This window comes from Eptesicus fuscus, chromosome 19 (assembly GCF_027574615.1).
Source record: "Eptesicus fuscus isolate TK198812 chromosome 19, DD_ASM_mEF_20220401, whole genome shotgun sequence".
Taxonomy (NCBI): domain Eukaryota; kingdom Metazoa; phylum Chordata; class Mammalia; order Chiroptera; family Vespertilionidae; genus Eptesicus; species Eptesicus fuscus.
In genome coordinates, this window is record NC_072491.1 from 42171479 (window position 1) to 42188004 (window position 16526).

The following is a 16526-nucleotide window of genomic DNA, read 5'->3' on the forward strand; positions in this document are numbered from 1 at the left end:
ATTGCCTGACAAGCCACGCTCAGTTCCATTGTCACGCTGCCCCCGGGGTCCCACCAGTTTCGCAGTTTTCCTTGGGTTTTTCTCTTTTTCTGGCAAATGCAGTCTTAATGTGACTTGATAGGGACAGTGACTCTCTGGCCAAACATAACCTGCGGCTTGCCAGGCGTTCTTCTGCTATCATAGGCTGTGTTCCAGAAAACCAATTTCTTTCTCCAACACCATAAATATCGCCGACTAGTCACTTCTCACATCTTCTCTCCTTTCTTCAAAATTATAAGCTGGAGGAGGAGATACAAATACACAGTGAAATTAAAGTCAAATTTAAAAAATTGAAATGAAAATGATTTAAATTTCTTATTCAGGGTTTTATTTTTTATATGTTTTTATTGATTTCAGAGAGAGGAAGGAAGAGGGGAAAAGGGATAGAAACATCAATGATGAGAGAAAATCATTAATCAGCTGCCTGTTGCACGCCCCCTACTGGGGATTGAGCCCACTACCCCGGCATGTGCCCTGATCTGGGAATCAAATCGCCGCTCATTTTGCTCTGCACCATCTTTTAGAGTTTCATTCACTGGAAGTTCTCCATCAGAAAGAAAGGGAATGGCATTCTTTCAGGGATATCATGGAAGAGATTCCTACCCTACTGTAAAGTTGGATTTAATATCTCCAAGTTCATTTTCAGCACCAAGGCACAGTGATATACTCTGCAACGTATCACATCACATTGGAAAGGAGCTATTTGTTTTTTACTTAATTATGTATTTTAGAACTAATAAACCATTTGAATACATAGAAATTGTTCAAAGAATGATACACCTTTTCATAATATTCTGAAAATCACAAAATTAAAGGAACCTAGGTTAATAATAATAAAGGGCTGACTTTTTGCTTCACTACACAAGAAGTCTGCCATTAGCCTAACAGAGGCTCCACACAGAAAAATCATTCTGTAGGGGAAGAAGCCAAAAAGAAAATTAGCCCTATGCTGAAAGAGAACCCATTACGGTTGATTTGATGATATTAATGGCATTTTCCTCCCTTCCCAGTATTGTAAAACCTAAACATTTTAGTGGCGCACGCACCCTTGCCTGGAAGGGAAAGATTACACTGCTCTGAGCCCTTTGTAAATTTCAGAGCGTATGTCATATAGTAATTTGATTCTCAGACTTTACTGAGTTTAGGGAGCTTCATGCCTTTGATCGGAAGCGGTGAAGCGAGAGCCACTCGGGGCTCCAATCCCGCCTGCCAACCACTGGCCTTCATCATCGTTCATGCTGCCAAGTGGACAGAGACCGATTATTTTCTGGTTCCCAGTTTCTGAGTCCTGCAGTGTAGGTTAGACTGGCCCATAAAGTTGACTCTGTGTATACAGTACTCTGAAATGGCATAATCAACACATTTTTCTTTCTGCACATGGCAGCATAAGAGAAGAACATGCTCTATTAATTGATCCGCTGAAACCTTGGTCCACAGGGAAATAAATCTTTCAACCCTTGAGTTATAAGAACTGTTTTTCCAGGGCAGTTCAGATCTTTTCATTTGCTTTTCTGTGCAAAGCCAAAGGTTGGTTTTCAGTCCTCCTATATATTCAGGAACACTAGAAATCATTTTTATCAACCTAATATTTTCATGCTTATTATACTTTCTAATATTAGATTCTCCTATTGTACATGGCCAGAATACATATCTACTACAATGATCCCATTTAGAAGAACAGTAGGAGTAGAATAAGTGAAGGATACATCATTGTTCTCCAGTCTTAACCAACACACCAATTACTGAACCATTTCTATTACTGAAGAACAATTGAAAACCAAATTATCGATAAAATTAAAAAGGTGCCTGTGGCAGACTGCGTCTTCACTTTTCACCACTCTCTGTATTGAAACCCTTTGTCATGGAATGTTGCAAGTCTTCCCTCGAAAGGGTACCTCAGTTACCTCAATTTCTCCCCCTTTGGGTTTGGCCAATGGATATGAGTGAATGTAACATGGCTAAAGGCCAAAAAAAAAAAAAAAAAAAAAAAAGCATGAATGGGCTTGTTCCCCTGAACTTCTGCTATCAGGAGAAGAAAATGCAGCTAGTCCTCTGGACAAGGAGGCAGATGTACTTGGGAGAGAGCTACATGGCTGAGCTGGGGCATAGAGTCAGTCCAGGTCAGCTGATCCTCCACTGAGACATGAGCAAGCTTCGTTGTCAGTGGAGTGTTTCAGCCAGTTTTCATTCAGACACAGACTGGTGAACATTTATGAGGAAAATACCTTTTTCTTCTATGACTTTGGGATATTTTATTATAGAGAATATGTTTTAGGTGCTGTGCACTTTTAAATATATATATATATATTGATTTCAGAGAGTAAGAGAGAATCATTGATAGGCTGCCTCCTGCATGCACCCCCACTGGTGATCGATCCCACAGCCCTGGCATGTGCCTTGACCAGGAATTGAACTGTGACCTCCTGGTTCATAGGTCAGCACTCAATCACTGAGCCACTGTGGTCGATGCTGTGCTGTGCAATTTTGATTAAAATAATTATCACAAGTTCACATTTACTAAAGTCCATGTCTTTAACTCATAGTAGATCTCCCTAATGATGTTTTCAGAAACTCAATTACCTTAATTACTTGTAATTCTAAAAATGTAATCATAAAGCAAAACTATAAATAATTATTAGATAATTAGGAGGCCCTGAATAGCTCATTTTCATGGAATTACATAATCATCCACTGAAAAGTAATTAAAACATTCAGTGAAAACTGCCATTTTAACATACTAGCAAAACTTGGTTTAGATGATAAGTATTAGTAATATGTCTATATAGTATACCTCATTCACTAGAGTTCAACATTACAGGTTCACATCAGTCCATACAAGATCCCTTGTGGCACTGGATCTTTAGCTAGTGGGAGCCTCAAGGGTATGTGTTAATAAAAGAAACAGTGGAAATGATGTTGGTCTTGACTATTAAATGAAAGTATTTCAAAGTTAAGGGGAAATTCTCATTTCTATAGGCACCCAAAAGTATTTATGACTTATCAATGTAATACTCAGAGAGATAAACATTTTGTTCCCACCCATTCTACTTCAAAACCCTTACTGCTTTGTCAAAAGTTTGCGCATCTGTGTATTCTATTTGGAGGGATCTGAGTTGGAAGCTCAATGCTTTAAATACCACCTGGGAGAGGCCATGTTGGATATAGTGCTGTCATCAGTGTCCACTGAACAAGCAAGTAAGTATTGCCTAGATCCGTGGTCTGCAAATTGCGGCTCGCGAGCCACATGTGGCTCTTTGGTCCCTTGAGTGTGGCTCTTCCACAAAATACCACAGCCTGGGCGAGTCTCTTTTGAAGAAGTGGAGTTAGAAGAAGTTTAAGTTTTAAAAATTTGGCTCTCAAAAGAAGTTTCAATCGTTGTACTGTTGATATTTGGCTCTGTTGACGAATGAGTTTGCTGACCACTGGCCTGGATGAATGAGTCCTTTCGGGGAAGGCAATTTAGCAGCCATGGCAGGAAACTTTTTTAAAGTTCTCTGGGAAACCAGAAGAGACACCGCCCTCATTCCCACCCCCCGCCCCCGGCAAATCTGACCAAGTTTTGTCTATTGTGACTCACATACATTTCCGCGATTCTCTCTCCAAACCCATTCTATGGAATTATTGCCAAGCTCATTCATAATCACGCTTTTAGTTTATGACATTTTCTGCATTTCTTGGTTGTTAGTAACCATCTCCATCCAGGCCATCCCCCTGAAGTTGGGGACCCTTTGACAGGTAGTGTGATTACTAGTATTTTCTTCACATCTTAACACTCATCTTCTCTCAATACTACTGAGGGAGGAACTTCTCTGTCTGTGGGTATGTGTAAAGAATAGCTGTTGGAGAGTGGGAATTTTTGAGCACTACTGAGGCCGTGGACTATGCCCCAGATAGAGATGTCAGTGCTGATACTAGGCCAGGCCTTGAGATAGGGACTCATGGCCCCTTCCCAGCATGTAGGCCTTCTTTCATAGAACACTGTCAGCTTTCTGGAGAACATGATGACCCTGTGAATAACATGGTCGTCATTGGCATGATCCTGACGTTGCTTGGGAAAAACTGTTTTGTCTTGGGTTACTTGTTCTGCAAAAACCGGATGTGGTTAATGTGCTTAAAAGCGGTCCTACACAAAGGGTCGCTGCTGCTCTCTGGTCTCCCTGCGTGGAGAATGGCAGAGCGGTCGCCGGGTCTCCCGGCCACCTGGCTAATAAAGGCTCCCTAAATTTTAATTTGGACTGGGCTCCAGTGGTCATTCACTCGCATCCGCTCCACAACATAGCTTAGGTCAATGTTTAAGAAGAAACACTCAGGTGGATAGAACAAAAATGAGATTTCTGGCAATGAAGGAAATTGATTTAAGCAGTGATACTAAATGTTAAGACTGTGTCGCCCAGCTGGTGTGGCTCAGTGGTTGAGCATCAACCTATGAACCAGGAGGTCACAGTTTGATTCCTGGTCAGGGCACATGCTCAGATTACAGGCTTGATCCCCAGTAGGGGGCTTGTAAGAGGCAGCTGATCAATGATTTTCTCTCATCATTGATGTTTCTACCTCCCTCTCTCTTCCTCTCTCTGAAATAAATAAAAGCATATTTTAAAAAAATTATGATATGACTGGTTCTGGTGGATGACTGACGTTGATGGAAACCATAATTAAATCTGTTCAAGAAAAGCACTATAGAAATATTTTCTTCATTAACCTGACAATGGTACATATATTTAGCATTTGGGGATCTCCTAAAGATAAAAAATGTCTCAACTTTTTCCTGACTAGATATATTCTCAAAATCAGGAATGTCAATACCCTGGAATTTAGTCTTGCTATCAGATGTATTAATTAATTTAACATTGCCTTCTAGTGACTATTTTTTTCTCTCATTAAAATTCAAATGTTTTATCTCATCCCCTAACATTGATAAAAAACTTTCTCAGTGAAGTAACTACTAATTGGCATCTAATTACCTTAAAATATGTTCCTGGGAAATGTGGGCATTTCATGAAATCCCTGGATTTGTTATAAATTTTTGTTTATAATTCTAAATTAGTGCTACTATGCTCTTTAAGCTTTCCACTACTTTATAAACAATCTTGTTGGCCAAGGAGTATTTATAGTGTATATGCCAAACTTAATTCAACTAAGAGCCTGGATTTGTTTTTCAATGTTTTGAAAACTGCATAAATTTTGATGATTGACACTCAGGGTGTGATTCTTTTTCCTGGACTGAAAAATAAATTAAATCTTTCTACTTTTGAATAATAAACACCACAATTTAAACAGAGTAAAAGGGCTTTGGTTATTTGTTTTTCAAAGTACATTCACTATTAGAAAGTAGACCTAGAAGAAACAACCTTTTATGTGAATTTAATTTAAAAATTTCTCAGGAAAGATAGTAGTAACTTCTGTTAATACTCTTATAGTTTCCCTAATATTATCAACGCATTTCTCTTGACCAGTTAAACCCAACATTATTAGTAGTGTAGCTGCAATTTTTTTTCTGGTATTACCCTGTGGTTAACTTGTCAAGTAAACAGCATATGCGACTTAGGCTACAAAGTTATATGTTTTGAATCTGATTCATACATTACCTCTTAGAGCATATTTCCATATGACTATGTAATCTTATCTATATAGTACTGATTGTTAATTGAATTTAAATGATTTTATTAGTACTAATAGCCTTTACTTCAACATACTGCAATCATAAAATATTTCAGATAATTTAGTAAATTTCTTAATTAATTTTTTCATTGGCAAACAGAAGCCAAGATTTTAATGATGCTTTAAAAAAATCCAGACAAGGCAGTCCATGAAAGCCATATGCAGTTTAGGTAAAGCAGTAAGGACTGTCAAAAATAATGGAAAATCACAAATATTATGATAGTAAATCATGAAAAGAAATACCTGTTGGATAGTAGAAACTACATGTAGAAAATAAACCAAATTTCATTAAATAAAAATTACCCAGTTTTTGTTTTAGCTAGAAAGTTGACTTTTCATTCAGTCACATTATGTCTCCTTAGTTCAGAGTTCTAGTAACTGCCCTCAACACCCTTTCATTACTTTACTTTTTTTCTTTATATTTATTTTGCTTTTGCTTCTTAACAGTAATGTTTTTGTCCATCTGTTCTCTGAGTTTCCTCTAGGAATTGGGGGAGGGGGAGCGTGCTTGTAAAAAATCATCACTACTTTCAGTACAGACAAATTAGGATGAGCTAAAATGAGCATTATTAAGCTATTCAGTAAAAACAAAACAAAACAATAAGGCCTAAACAAAAAGGAAAATGGAAAAATAATAAGAGCCATCCACCGTCATGACTTATCTGATCTCTCCTCCCTGGTCCTTGATTAGATTAATCCCAGGACAGAGAAGCTGGCAAATGGAGGCATCATTAGTTACTCCTCTCAGATAACGGCCTGGCCTCCCTGGGTGTCCTCTTCACCTGCCTGTTCTGAGGTGCATCTAGAGTGTGGTGTGGACAGTGAATATTGGCATTAATATGGGTATCAGGTGTCACCTCAGCAGTGTCACTGCAGGCTGGCCATGGTCTGCAGCTGAAAGTCACAGCCAGAGTCAGACATCTCTCTCAATTAGAATTCTCCCTTAACCAGTGCTCCTAAGCCTTCCCATCCTTATTCTTACATTCATTACAATGGCTCCCAGTCGTTTTAGCCCCTGAGGTACTGCACTATTCATGTGTTTTCCATAAAGTCTACCCCTGCCTTGCAAGTAGTCACTTTAAGAAAATCTCCTCAAACATATGTGTAACATTTATTTCTGACTAGGACCTTCACTGATACACAAGTAACAGACATCTAGGTATCTGGTAGCCATTCTTATGACCAAACTAGAGGCCCAGTGCATGAAATCGTGTGTGGGTAGGGTCCCTAGGCCTAGCCTGCGATCAGGGTCATCTTCTGCCCCCTTGCCAGTCCCCAGTCCCGCCCTGCCCCACCCACACCGGTTTGCCATGGTTCCCCTTTCGCCATGCTGCAATGGGAGCCTATGGGCCAGTCGGGGGAGGGACCGAGAGCTGGTCAGTGCACCTCATAGTGACTGGTTGTTACGCTTATGGTCGCTGGCCTTTTATTATATAGGATATGAAAGTAATATATATAAGTAGCCACTCAAAATTTAGTCTATATGGAATGTAACCTAAGATTCATGGAATATAAAATAAGATACTCCATGCAAAAATTATTTAAGAAATACCAAATAATACTGTAAAAAAAGGGGGGGCAATAATCCTCTCTAGAATTTGGCTGACCTCATATTTCCTCAGTCTTCCCAGAGTTTGTCAAAATAATATTAAACTATTCATGTTTATAAAACTTTATTCAATGACCTAAATGAAGTTTGGTTAGAGGAAGCCTCACTATATAGACTTTCCAATTTCCAAATGAAAATTTATTTTGATTCTTAGCCAGTTGACTTGGCAAGTGAATAAAATACTTGGCCATTATCAGATTGCACTAAAATTTGAACTTTGCCAAAACATACATTTGTATTATTTCCTTCTTTAAGTTTGGGGTTAAATGAATATTTTTTGCATCTATTTTATCTTTACTTTCTTTAACTAAAATATAAGTGTGTGCATGTGTGTATGTGTGTGAGTTTATCTTTTTCTTCTTGCAGGTTGCTTTTCATTAATCGATGTCACTATATTTCTATAAAAGTACTTACAAACTTATTTATAACTCTTTGAAATCAGGTGCATGTTTTTTCACTTTATTTTATTAAGGATGAAAGTTCAACAGAAAGCAGCTGATTCATTGGGTTATTATTACTATCATCAGTCACCTCTCTGCACAGAAGTGCCTCTGTGATGCTCCCTGACTGTTCATCTGGTTTCTCCTTCTGAACCAACTCTCTCCTCGCCTGACCTTACAGAATAATCCTTGTTTTTATCTCTGCTTTAACTTTTCCACCAGTTACTTCTGAGATGGCTGGCTTGGACAGGGCCTTGAACCTGCCATTTGTCTGAGAGCAATCTGAATTTAAACAATCTTTAGTTGAGTATCTATGATGAGCTCGAGTAGATGTTAGAGCAGCATCCAAGCTAGTCTATTAGCATCTTTTTACAGTTCAGAGAAGTGGTAAGATTTTTCTCTAGAGGTTAAAACTCTTCACTAGAGGACAGACGTTGGGTTTCAACCACTGGTCACCACCTTTTGGTCAGTGCATGTATAGCACAACCATACATGATCACCATACATATGGTTAACCTACACCGAGGATAAAAATAGGTAAATTAGACACTGGCTTTGCTTTTGAAGATTCATAACTGAATTGGGGAAATAAGAATGTATAGGAAAGATGTGAAATAAAAATACAAAGAAGTTCATCTAAATTGCTTTGCTATTATTGACTGTTTTGTGAAGGAAAAAAAAATCAACCCTGCTAAAACTTCTTGGAATTGCCTTGATTTTGCAGCAAAACTCTAATGTAGTCTGTGTACACTGCTACTCTAGTTTTAAGTGTGTATGTGTGTGGGTGCTGATCATTTTGTTTTTTCTTTTGAGGTGGAGAAGGAAAACAATTCAAGCTGAGAAATTTATTATTAAACATTCATTGTTATAAATTATATTTAAAATATTGTTAAACCATAAAAAATACAAAGTCTGTAATTAAGGTTTGAAAAATATGTGCGGTGGAAACCCAATTTATTAAGCTATTATCTTAAAAAGTTAACAAACTTCCACAGCTCTTATGTAACAAAGAATAGCAAGCTTAGGGACTAAATTGCTGTGGTTTTGGAAAATGCGGCCCCACCAGACATACATTTCCTGACTAACTTCTGTTTGTGAGTCCTGAGAACCATGAACTAATCTTAGCGCCCCCTAACGTGCATACGGTGTACAAGACTTCTGCTCAGGGCCAGAGAGAGCACACACACTTGCACTTAGACCTTTTGTGCTAACAATAAAGTTTTCTTTTTTGCTCACCTGTAGTCTGGTAGTTGCACTCTAAGAACCCGAATATAACATTGCTTTGTTGTGTAAGTAAGGTTTTCACAGCGAAGATGTACTTTGCGTATTGCAGGATTTCAGGCGAAGAGATTTCTCCTTCATGAGAGCAGATAACGACAGGAGCTCATTCTATGGCCAATTGCTCTGACCAGCAAACGCGCAAAAGGATGTGGCATATTCGGCAGGTAGCCTTGACTTGGTGCAACCCAGAGTCTGCCTATGAGAACTCAAGGGAAGAGAAGGTGAAGAGAGGTAAGTAAATAAGCAAACAAACAAAAAAACATGGCCTTGCCGAAACCGGTTTGGCTCAGTGGATAGAGAGTCAGCCTGTGGACTCAAGGGTCCCAGGTTCGATTCCGGTCAAGGGCATGTACTTTGGTTGCGGGCACATCCCCAGTAGGGGGTGTGCTAGAGGCAGCTGATCGATGTTTCTCTCTCATCGATGTTTCTAACTCTCTATCCCTCTCTCTCTTCCTCTCTGTAAAAAATCAATAAAATATATTTAAAACAAAACAAAACAAACAAAAAAACATGGCCTTGTAGGGAATGTGGATTTTTCCTAAGAGGCGGTTGAGAACCAGAAGTCTTTAAAGAGCAGATGGACATATCAGATTTGGCTTTTAGGAACTAACTGGAGCAGTCCTGGGGTGGGCAGGAGAACATGGAACAAGAGTAATAGGGTGAAAACATACCTGAGGTGGTTGTCACATGTAAGTCAATGATTCTCGCCCTTGGATGATTTTGTCCTGCAGGGGAGCTGTGTCAGTGCCTGGAGAAAGTTGGAGGGGTTTGGTGGTGCTTCTGGACAGTCTAGAGGACAAGGATGCTGCTGAACCCTATAAATATATAACACAAACCCCAACCATAAACTCTTCTCCTGACCAAAATGTCAGGGCCCAGATTGAGAAAACCTGCTTTAAATAGGGTATCACATTGAGAGTTGGATTTTGTTCAATGATGCCTAATGATGTTGAGCGTTTTTTCACATGTTCAACTAATACTGTTGAGCATCTTTTCAATTTTTCATTGCACTGATATATCTTCTCTGGTGATGTATCTGCTTAAATCATTTGCATATTTTTAAAAATTGCGTTGTTTTCTTTGCTACTGCATTTTGAGAGATCTTTACATGTTTGGGATACCGGCCCTTTATCACATATGTGTTTGGTAAATATTTTCTCCCACCCATTGCTTGTTTTTTCATTCTCCTAACCATGTCTTTTGGAAAGCAGAAACTTTTATTTTTCATGAAGACTAATGTCCCACATGTTTTTCTTTATGTATTGTTCACTTGACATTATATTTAGGAAATCTATGCCTAATTCAAGTCCACAAAGATCTTCTCCTAAGCTGTCTTATGGTTTTAGGTTTTTTATTTAAATCATTGGTACACTTTGAACTAATGTTTCTATGTGGTGCAAGGAACAGATCATTGTTTTTTATTTTAAATTTATTTATTTATTTATTTATTTATTTATTTATTTATTTATTTGGATATGGGTATTCAATAGTTCCATAACTGTTTGTTGAAAAGAGTACCCTTTCCCCCCTGAGTGCCTATGTAACTTTGTAAAACAACAACAACCAAAACCAATTGATCATATGTACGTAGAACTATTTCTGGATTCTTTATTCTGTTCCATTGATCTACTTGTCTATCATTATGTTATGCCAGTATCACTTTGTCTTGATTGTGTGACATACTAATGAAGTCAGGTAGTGAAACTCCTCCAACTTTATTCTACTTTTTTCAAAGTCATATGTCTCTTCTAGGTTCTTTGCATTTCCATGTGAATTTTAGAAGCAGCTTGTCAGTTTCTGTAAAATGCCTGCTGATATTCTGAATGGGATTGCGTTGATCTATAGGTCAGCATGAGAAAAATTATCCTAAACATTTTGAGTCTTCTGTTTCATAAGAGTAGCATATTTTTCCATTTATTTAGATCTTTTAAATTATTTCGTCAAAGTTTGCTAAATTTTAGTGTACAGACCTTTCCATGCTTTGTCAGATTTATCTCTAAATTTTTATGTTTTTGGTGTTATAATTGGAATTTATTAAAATTTCAGTTTCTAATAGTTCTCTGATATTCTAATGAAATACAAGTTAATTTTATTTATTATTTATCCTGCCACTCTGAGAAACTCAGGTGTTAATTCTAGAAGCTTTTATGGAAATTCTTTAGGATTTTGTACACTGACAATCATGTCTGCAAATAAAGACAGTTTGAGAGCTTTCTTTCCAATTTGGATGCTTTTTTTTTCTGGCCTCAGTGCACTGGATTGACTATGAATTGTTCCTTAGTTTCCAAATTAAGCAGTTTTCCTTGTTTATGGCTGTTACTGCTATCTAATTTATTCACCCTGTGGGTAGATAGTATATTTTGTATAACATGAATTCTTTTATATTTATTGAGTGAGACTTGTTTATAGTCTCAATACATATGGACCATATTGTTATGTTTTTGATGTACACTTGAAACTATTTAAATTTACTATTTTCTGTATAAACTATTTGTGAAAAGGGTGTTGAAATATATGACTGTTCCTGTGAATTTGTCTATTTCTCCTTGCAGTTGAGTCAGTTTTTTATTTATATGTTTTCAAACTCTGTTATTTTATGTAAAACTTAGCATTATTATGTCCTCATGAAGAATTGACCCATCATTATGAAATTACCTAGTGCATTCCTAATAATATTGTTTATCTAAAATCTTTTTTTTTTTAATTTAAATTCTTGCATTAGTCTCCTTTTCCCCCCATTGACCTCTCTCCAGCCTCCCCCACTCCCTTCCTGGCACATACCCCTTCCCCCACATCTGTGTCCATTGGTTATGCTCATATGCATGCATACAAATCCTTTGGTTGATCTCTTACCCCTTCACCCCCCGCCTTCCCTCATAGGTTGGACAGTCTGTTCGATGTTTCTATGACTCTGGTTCTATTTTTGTTCATCAGTTTATGTTGTTCATTATATTCCACAAATGAGTGAGATCATGTGATATCTATCTTTCTCTGACTGGCTTATTTTGCTTAGCATAATGCTCTCCAGTTCCACCCATCCTATTGCAAATGGTAAGAATTCCTTCTTTTTTTACAGCAGCATAGTATTCCATTGTGTAGATGTAATCCACTCATCTGCTGATGGGCACTTAGGCTGTTTCCAAATCTTAGCTATCGTAAATTGTGCTGCTATGAACATAGAGGTGCATATATCCTTTCTGATTGCTGTTTCTGGTTTCTTGGGATATATTCTAGAAGTGGTATTACTGGGTCAAATGGGAGTTCCATTTTTAGTTTTTTGAGGAAACTCCATACTGTTCTCACAGTGGCTACACCAGTCTGCATTCCCACCAGCAGTGCACGAGGGTTCCTTTTTCTCTGCATCCTCGCCAGCACTTGTCTTTGGTGATTTGTTGATGATAGCCATTCTGACAGATGTGAGATGATACCTCATTGTTGTTTTTATTTGCATCTCTCAGGTGATTAGTGACTTTGAGCATGTTTTCATATGTCTCTTGGCCTTCTGTATGTCTTCTTTTGAAAAGTGTCTATTTAGGTCCTTTGCCATTTTTTGATTGGATTGTTTATCTTCCTTTTGTAAAGCTGTATGAGTTCCCTGTAAATGTTGGAGATTAAGCCCTTATAGGTGATAACATTGGCAAATATGTTCTCCCATGCAGTGGGCTTTCTTGTTGTTTTGTTTATGGTTTCTTTTGCTGTGCAATAGCTTTTTATTTGGATGTAGTCCCTTTTGTTTATTTTCTCTTTAGTTTCTATTGCCCTAGGAGCTGTATCGGTGAAGATATTGCTACGACAATCTGCTATTTTGCTGCCTATGGCTTCTTCTAGGTTTTTTATGATTTCCCATCTTACATTGAAGTCCTTTATCCATTTTGAGTTTATTTTAGTGTATGGTATAAGTTGGTGGTCTAGTTTCATTCTTTTGCGTGTATCTGTCCAATTTTCCCAGCACCATTTATTGAAGAGACTGTCTTGACTCCGTTGTATGCTCTTGCTTCCTTGTCAAATATTAATTGAGCATAGTGGTTTGGGTCGATTTCTGGGTTCTCTGTTCTGTTCCATGGGTCTATATGTCTGTTCTTGTGCCAGTACCAGGCAGTTTTGAGAACAGTGGCTTTGTAGTATATCTTGATATCTGCTATTGTGATCCCTCCAACTTTGTTCTTCTTTCTCAAGATTGCTGCAGCTATTCGGGGTCTTTTTTTATTTCATATGAATTTTTGGAGAGTTTGTTTATTTTCTGATATAATGTAGCCACTCCAGCTTTATTTTGAATAGTTAATATGATGTATTTTTCTGTAAGCTTTTACTTTAAAAAAATATATATTTTATTGATTTTTTACAGAGAGGAAGGGAGAGGGATAGAGAGTTAGAAACATCCATGAGAGAGAAACATTGATCAGCAGCCTCCTGCACACCCCCTACTGGGGATGTGCCCACAACCAAGGTACATGCCCTTGACCGGAATTGAACCTGGGACCCTTCAGTCCGCAGGCAGACACTCTATCCACTGAGCCAAACCAGTTAAGGCAGCTTTTACTTTTAATCTATTGATATCTTCATATTAAAGAAGTTTTATATATAGTATATAATTAGGTTTTACTTTTTAAATTCAACTTGAAAATCTCTGACTTTTAAATGGAGTAATGTTTAGACCATTTATATTTACTGTTATTAATGAATGGTTGCAATTAAATCTTCCACCTGATTATTGGTTTTCTATGTATTCTATCTGTTCTTGTTTCACTTTCCTTCTTTTATTCATTATTTTATTTCCTTTGCTGACTTATTAGATGTAACATTTTGTTGTTATTTTAGTGTTTGCTGTAAGTTTTGAAGTATCCCTGCTTAATTTTGTACCTTCATTTCATGTTATATCACTTTAGATAGATTAGAAGAAACTTAAGACAGTACATTTTCTTTTCTGACCTCTTGATCTCTGTTCTATTGCTGTATGTTTTACTTCTAAATGTTATGCACATCACTGTATATTTTATTATTTTTTCTTTGAATCGTTGTTAATCATTTCTTAAGATTCAAATATAGTAAGAGGAAAGTCTCAATTGCAGAGTTGGTTGCCATTTCTGGTGTTCTTTATTTCCATCTGGTATAAATTTCTTTCACTCCAAAGATATACTGACTGGTTAGAGAATTCCAGGGTGAGAATACTGTAAAACTGTTCTTCCCTTATAGTGTCACTTGCTTTGTTTCCAATGAAAAATCTGCTGCCATCTTTATCTTTGTTGCTCTGTGTTATATCATTTCCTTATAGCTGCTTTTACTATTTCTCTTCATCACTTCTTTAGCATAAATTGCTTATGATATACCATAATATAGTTCTCTTCTTGTTTCTTGTCCTTGGGATTCCCCGAGCACCCTGAATTTACGGATTTATACCTATCATCTAATTTGCAAATGTTTGGCCTTGTTTCTTCAAATATTTTTGTTCTGTTTTCTATTCATTCCTCTCCTTCAGGGGTCTGGGGAAGAAAGAATACTCAATGTTTGGAAAGTACCCAATGCTTGTGAAGAAGAAATGGGCCTGGAGTTGAATCAGTAGAGGATCCTAAGAGGATTCCCTAGGGGGACTTGTTGACAGGTTCAGGGGGTTAGCCTGGGTTGAGCTGCCGCTGCCCACGGATCCCCTGGTTGCAACAGACAGATTGGGAAACAGTTTTGTTTTGTTTTTTAAATACGTTTGTATTGACTTCAGAGGAGGGAGAGGGAGAGAGAGAGAGATACAAATGCTAATGATGAGAGAGAATCATTGATCAGGCTGCTTCCTGCACGCCCCCTACTGAGGATTGAACCTGCCAGCAACCTGGGCATGTGCCCTGACTGGGCATCAAACCATGACCTTCTGGTTCATAGGTGGACGTTCAACTATGCACCACAGTGGCCAGGCAGAGGAAACAGTTTTAACTAGGTGGGCCTTACCTCTAATATACCACAGGCTGCCCCTGGCCCAGGACTTCTGGAGAATACGCTCTGACCAATATCATCGCCTCATTTGTCTAGCAAAGTGACATCTATGAAATGGCACTGTGTACCTTTGTAAGTTACCTAAAATTGCTTTTAATATAAATCTTTGAATTTTATTTTAAAATATATTTTATTGATTTTTTACAGAGAGGAAGGGAGAGAGGATAGAGAGTTAGAAACATCAATGAGAGAGAAACATCAATCAGCTGCCTCCTGCACACCCCCCACTGGGGATGTGCCCGCAACCAAGATACATGCCCTTGACCGGAATCGAACCTGGGACCTTTCAGTCTGCAGGCCGACGCTCTATCCACTGAGCCAAACCGGTTTCGGCAAATCTTTGAATTTTATAATGAAAAAACATATACACTCTTAAATTGTGACTCAGTAAAAGTAGTAGGATTCTAGCTTAAAGTGGTTCCTACTTTCAGAAAACATAAAATCTAGTTTTACTTATCTCATTGATTTAGAGTTACATTGCTATATTTAAAAACCTGATCTTGGAGGAAAAAACAACTTCTAAATACTGGCAGAAAAGTGACTTTTTAAGTGAATGCACACATTTAAATTAATTTTAAATATTTATATTTCAATGATAATGATTTAAATATAAATGGGGCTCCATTTTCTTATTTCTTAGACAATTTGTGACTGGACAATAATTCTTGGTTTACAGAAAAATGTGGCAGATGTTGTGTGCCCTCTAGTGGCCACAAAGTAGATCTTTACATCTTGCCATAAATTTCAGTGGTTTTGTCAAGAATGCGTTTCACGTCATATATTAATTTAATTTAACTAACATCACTTCTTCAATATCCCATTGATTCTCACGTGATCTTAACTGCAGTAGTTCAAATGCAAATTACAACCTCTTAGAATATAGGTAAACTTATCCTATGTGCTTCTGGAGAACATTCAGTTTCAAACCACATAAAATTTTGTTAATGTAACAATAAAAGCCACATGGAATAAATGCAAATAAATTCAGATTAAATTTTCCTTAAAATATATATCTATATCTATATATCTATATCTATATATCATTAAGATGTATATATATATATATTTTTAAGTGGTATGCTTGTGGCATATAATAGTATAATATGGATTTCTAAACATTTCGTGATTGAAAAATCTTTGATGTACTAGTACTAGACATTTTTGACACACAACTTCTGAAACTTGTTGAAAAAGTAAAAAGCTGATCTGTGTGGTATCTCTCTTCTTCTGACCAGGGAAGCCAGGATGCTGACACTTGGCCTAGATAGGGATTAAACATACTTGCTAGTAACTTACAATGTGTTGTTTAAAGTCCAAAACTTGCCAGGAGGTGTTACCAGATGGGGTCTGGGTCCGGGGAAAGTCTGCCCAGGGACTGTCGGTAGTGGGTGGGTTCTTGACTTTGTGTAGGAAAGATTTCACAACCTGAGTCCAGATGGCTTTTGAGATTATGCTTAGTAAAGCTGGGGACAGTGGTCCAATTGGAATGGTTGAGCATCAACCTATGAACCAAGGAG

General features: G+C 37.5%; 1 long non-coding RNA gene across 2 annotated transcripts; it reads right to left on the bottom strand.

Moving 5' to 3' along the window:
* LOC129147261 (uncharacterized) lies at positions 1-9780 on the bottom strand. Of its 2 annotated transcripts, none has more exons than XR_008554639.1 (3): positions 9699-9780; positions 8983-9232; positions 1-278 (listed from the first exon to the last, which is right to left on the bottom strand). It is a non-coding gene; the product is annotated as an uncharacterized LOC129147261 (long non-coding RNA). The 2 variants fall into 2 exon arrangements; XR_008554640.1 differs by having other exon boundaries at positions 8983-9223; positions 9699-9740.
* Positions 9781-16526: the final 6746 nt, after the last annotated feature.